We start from the raw sequence: 6,238 nt of genomic DNA on the forward strand, positions 1-6,238 counted from the left end.
TCAGTGATAGCTTGGTCAAGGAAGAAATAAAGAAAGAAATCAAGGATTTTTTGGAATTTAACAAAAATAACACCACTACATACCCAAACTTATGGGCTGCAATGAAAGCAATACTATGAGAAAAACTGAGCGCTCTGAGTGCCTCCAAAAAGAAAGTGGAGAGAACATATACTAGCAGCTTGACAGCAGAGGTGAAAGCTCTAGAACAAAAAGAAGTAAATACATCCAAGAGGAGTAGGAAATAATCAAACTCACAGTAGAAATCAACCAAATAGAGACAAAAAGAACTATACAAAGAATCAACAAAATCAAGAGCTGAATTTTTGAGAAAATCAAAAAATTAACAAACTCTTAGCCAGAATAATTAGAGGGCAAAAAGAAAGTATCCAAATTAATAAAATCAGAAATTAATGGGGCAACATAACAAGAGAAATTGAGGAAATTCAAGAGATCATCAGGTCCTACAACAAAAGCCTATACTCAACAAAACTGGAAAATCTGGAGGAAATGGATAAATTTCTAGACAGATACCAGATATTAAAGCTAAATCAAGATCAGATAAACCATCAAAACAGTCCCATAACACCTAATGAAGCAGTCATCAAAAGCCTCCCAAACAAGAAAAGCTGAGGACCAGATGGGTTTAGTGGAGAATTCTATCATACTTTTATAGAGAATCTAATACCGATAGTCTTAAAACTATTCAACAAAATAGAAACAGAAGGAGTACTCCCCAACTTGTTCTTTGAAGCCACAATTACTCCCATACCTCAACCACACAAAGACACTACAAAGAAAGAGAACTTCGGACCAATTTCACACATGAACATCAGTGCAAAAATACTCAAAATTCTTGCAAACCAAATCCAAGAATATATCAAAACAATCATCCACCATGACCAAGTAGGCTTTATCTCAAGGATGAAGAAATGGTTCAATATATGAAAATCCATTAACAAAATCCACAATATAAACAAACTCAAAGAAAAATACCACATTATCTTCTTACTAGATACTGAGAAAGCATTTGACAAAATTCAACACCCCTTCATGATAAAAGTCTTGGAAAGATCAGGAATCCTATGCCCACACATTAACATATTAAAAGCAATATACAGCAAACCAGTAGCCAACATCAAATTAAATGAAAAGAACTTGAAGCAATCCCATTAAACTCAGGGACTAGACAAGGCTGCCCACTGTCCTCCTATCTATTCAATATAGTACTGGAAGTCCTGGCCAGAGCAATTAGACAACAAACAGAAATCAAAGGGTTCACATTGTAAAATAAGAAGTAAAAATATCACTATTTGCAGATATAATAGTATACTTATGTGACCCCAAAAATTCCACCACAGAACTTTTACAACTAATAAACAACTTCATCAAAGTGGCAACAGTCTGAGAAAGAAATTAGGTAATCTATACCCTTCACATTAGTTACAAAGACTATAAAATAACTTGGGGTGACCCTAATCAAGCAAGTGAAGGATCTGTATGATAAGAACTTCAACACTCTCAAGAAGGAGATTGAAGATCTCAGAAGATGGCAGGATTACCATTGTAAAAATGGCCATCTTGCCAAAAGTAATCTATAGATTCAATACAATCCCCATCAAAATAATAACTCAGTTCTTTATAACATTGGAAAAAGCAATTTGCAAATTCATCTGGAATAACAAAAAACCTATAAAAGCAAAATCTCTTCTCAAGAATAAAAAACACTTCTGGGGGAATCAACATCCCTGATCTCAAGCTATATTACAAGGCAATTATGATAAAGATGAATGATACTGGTACAGAGATCACAGGTTGATCAATGGAACAGAATTGAGGACCCAGAAATAAACCCACACAACTATCATCACTTGATCTTTGACAAAGGAGCCAAAAGCATTCAATGAAAAAAGGACAGCCTCTTCAATAAATGGTGTTGGATCAACTGAGGCTCAGCATGCAGAAGAAAGCAAATTGATTCTTTTCTATCTTATTGTACAAAGCTCAAGTCCAAAGATCAAAGATTAAAGAGGTGAAGAGCTTAGACCACATAGGCACAGGGGAAATATTTCTAAAGGGAACACCAATGGTTTATTCTCTAAGATCAAGAATCAACAAATGGGACCTGATGAAATTGCAAAGCTTCTGTAAGGCTAAGGACACTGTTAAGAAGACAAAATGACAGCCTACAGATTGGGAAAGAATCTTTATCAATTCTACATCTGATAGAAGGCTAGTATCCAATATATAGAAAGAACTCAGAAAGCTAGACTATATAGAAATAAATAATCCTATTTAAAATGGGGTACAGAGTTAAACGAAGAATTCCCAGCTGAAGAACATCTAATGCCCAAGAAGCACCTAAAGAAATTTTGAACATCCCTAGTTATCAGGTAAATGCAAATCAAAACAAGCCTGAGATTCCACATCACAGCAGTTAGAATAGCTAAGATAAAAAATTTCAGGTGACAGCAGATGCTGGTGAGGATGGAGAAAAAGAGGAATACTTTTCCACTGTTGGTTGGGTTGTAAGCTGGTACAACCACTCTGGAAGTTAATTTGGCAGTTCCTCAGAAAACTAAATACTGAAAACCCAGCTGTTCCGCTCCTGGGTATGTACCCCAAAGATGCTCCAGCATATAACAAGGACACATGCTCCACCAAGTTTATAACAGCCTTATTTATAATAGCCAGAAGCTTGATAAAACCCAGATGTTTATCAACAAAGAAATGGAAATAGAAAGTGTGGTACATTTACAAAATGGAATACTACTCTGCTATAGAAACAATGATTTCATGAAATTTTTAGTCAAATGGATGGAACTAGAGACTATCATTCTGAGTGAGGTAATCCAGTCACATACAACACACATGGTATGCACTCACTGATAAGCGAATACTAGCTCCAGAAAGCTCGGAATATGCAATACCCAAGAAACAACTCACAGACATTATGAAGCTCAAAAAGAAGGGAGGCCAAAATGGAATGCCTCAGTCCTTCTTAGAAAAGAGAACAAAACTCTCATGGGAGGAAATGCGAGGCCAAATAGAGGAACAGGGATTGAAGAAAAGGTCACTCATAAGCTGCCTCACCTGGTGATCCACTACCTATGCAGCCACCAAATCCAAGCATTATAGCTGGTCCCAAAAAGTACTTACTGGTAGGTACCAGACAGAGAACCCCTCTCAGGAATCAGGCTAGAGTAATATAGATACAGCTGAACATGCATGCAGCTAACCCTTGTTCTGAACTCGGGGATTCCAATGAGGTTGCTAAAGAAAGGACCTAAGGAGCTGAAAGGGGTTGCAACCTCTTGGGTAGATAACATTATCAACCATCCAAGCCCTCCAAAACTCCCATGGAGTAAAACACCAGCCTTTGTGCTCACTTTGAGAGACGTATTGATCCAGTTGCCTATGTAGCTGAAGATAGCAGTGTCTGGTATCAAAGTGAGAAAAGGTTTTTTTTTTTTTTTTTTTTTTTTTTTTTTTTTTTTTTTTCAGAGAGGGCAAGTTTTCCCAATGTAAGGAAATGCCAAGGCAATGGGGTGGAGAGGGGGATCAGAAGGGAGTGCACCTTTTTGAAGGCAATTGGAGGAGGAGGGGGGAATGGGCACGGGGTGGGGTAAAGGGGTAACATCTCAAATGTAAATGAAAAGTATCTAATAAAAAAAGAGAGAAAAAAAGAAATAACCTACATGTCCATAAATAAATGATTAAATAAATAATACATTATATATATATATATATATAGTAAAATATTATATATTGATAAATTTTGAAAATGTGTAATTTTCTATAGGATAAAATGAACTGGATATTATTTTGTTAAGTGAAAAATGTGACATATATAAAGACTAATATTACATATTTTCTCAACTATGTAGAAGTAAGAATTTAAAAATAAAACAGAAACAGTTTAGCAGGGAAACGATGAGAACTTGAGGAGGAGAAAGTATAGGAGCGTGTAGTAGGATTGGTGGGAGGACAGATATAATCATAGCACAAAATTCCTTAAAAATATTCTACTGAATATTATGCTGACACAGACTGCATAATATAAAGCTCCAAGATGTGTCACCTAAGACAACTGAGTACGTTTACTTACAGTTGCTCTCAGTTTAAGTCACTCTTTCATTTGTGATAATTTGGCAGGTAAACTGTCATATGGATGGTGGAGAGGAATCAGGTGAAGATTCTGCTTCGGTGATTTATGATGCAACCCAATAGGGTAAATCAGGCTGGGCCACGTAATGACCACAACAAGTGGAACTGTGCATGGTCATTTCAGATCTACGGTTATAAAAATTTCCTCACTGTCACTGCTTCACAGTGTGGCTAATCAGGAAGCCATTTCTGATCCACAGAACATAGAACTAGACTGGTTTAAAAGTGTAGATGTGAGAAAATACAACATACAGTACTGAAGATTTGATACAGAAAAGAACAACTGGTGAGTGACAGGTCTGGAATGTCCTCTTTCTGTGTTCTTCTTCGGGTAGTTTATGGGACAAAACACTAATGATCTAGTAAAAAGAAAGACCAGAGAAGGAAATAGAATACTATTGCATTTCCCTGGCACCAGTCCTTTGTTTATAATCACACATGGACTAATGCTGATGTAAAAAACATATGTTGCAGCAAAACAGACTGTCAAGATTTGTAATTGATTTGTTTAACTAAAAATGCATTCAAAAGTTTCAGTATTATTTGTGTGTTAACAACTGTCTCACTAAATCACAATTTATCATGTTTCCTTGACTCAAACACAGACAGGTGGAATCGTATCTACTACTTCAGCATGTTAATTTTTTGCCAAAGTATTGCATGGGTTCATTCTGTGGACTGGGGGTTGTTCAGCAACTTCTCTGTCTTCTTCTACCTAACGGCATCCTCTCTTTCAACTGTGACAGTCTCAGTATACATCAAATGTTTCTCAGAAAATTATACCACCTATGTGGAAACCCACACAGCTTGATGGTAGGAAATAGGCATAAGCCATAGCCTGGTATAACTCTAATACACCATTTATTCACTTCAGTATTTCAGGAAAACACCTTCTGTTAAGATACCGGACTACAGAAAAGTTAAATATCACTTTGCTGAAGAAGTAAAACTATTTTCAGAGCAGAAAGACAATTTCCAGGCTCGATATTGCCTTACATCATCTGAGAACCCTCTGTAACCTGCTACAACCAGCCTTTCACTTTTCAATGATTACTGAATTGGAAGGAACTGATCATGAGTTCCCAATCCGTATTCTAACTGATCACATGTTCTCTTCCATCATGCACAGGCTCAGGGGATCAAAATTTAACACATTAGAACATCACTGAAACCTAGTGCCATGATCAAGACAGTTCATAAACAAATGGCAAAGTGAAATTTGGAGAAAAAAAACTACTTGAAACACCTGAGTACTTGCATTTTCCAGCTCGTGTGATTTAGAAACCATTGGTAAACTGTGTGATTTTTGTAATTGCTTGATTAATACTTAATTCTATAATAATTGGTTGATTGTGTTAGACCTAACGCAATATGAAATAGAATTTATCCATTATATTATAGAATGCTATTAGTTAAGTAGCTTTAATACTGAGTAATTATTTTATATGAACAACTAAATGTTATATGACTTAAGAAAACAATTGACATCTGATTTTTAAACTTGGTTTATATTTTTCCCTTTTTATTTAAGTGTTTATTTCTGTATTTATGTTTCAGATGTTATCCCTTTTTTTCCCAATACCATCCTCAGTCCCCCTCTATTACCTGCATGAAGGAGCTCTCTCTCCTAATTACCCTCTCTCACCTCAATGCCTTGGCATTCACCTCCACTGGGAAAATAAGTCTTCCTTGGACCTTCCATTGATGCCAAAGAATGTTAACCTCTGCTGCATATGCACCTGGAGCCAAAATTCTCTCCATGCAATCTCATTAGTTTGTGTTTTAGACCCTGGGAACTGTGTTGGGTTTGGTTACTTGATAATTTTGTTCCTCTCATGGGGTTGAAAACCTTTTCAGCTCTTTCAGGCTTTTATCTAGCTCCTTTATTGGGGTCCCCATGTTCAGTCAGATGTTTAGCTGCAATTATCCTCCTCTGTATCAGTATGTTTCTGGCAGAGCCTCTAAAGAGACATCTATATCAGATTCCTTCCAGTAATTACTACTTGGCATCAGCAATAGTGCTTGGGTTTAGTGGCTGCATATGGGGAGGTTCCTCAGGTGAGGCAGGCTCTGG

The sequence above is a fragment of the Micromys minutus genome, assembly GCF_963924665.1.
Source record: "Micromys minutus genome assembly, chromosome: 2".
Classification (NCBI taxonomy): domain Eukaryota; kingdom Metazoa; phylum Chordata; class Mammalia; order Rodentia; family Muridae; genus Micromys; species Micromys minutus.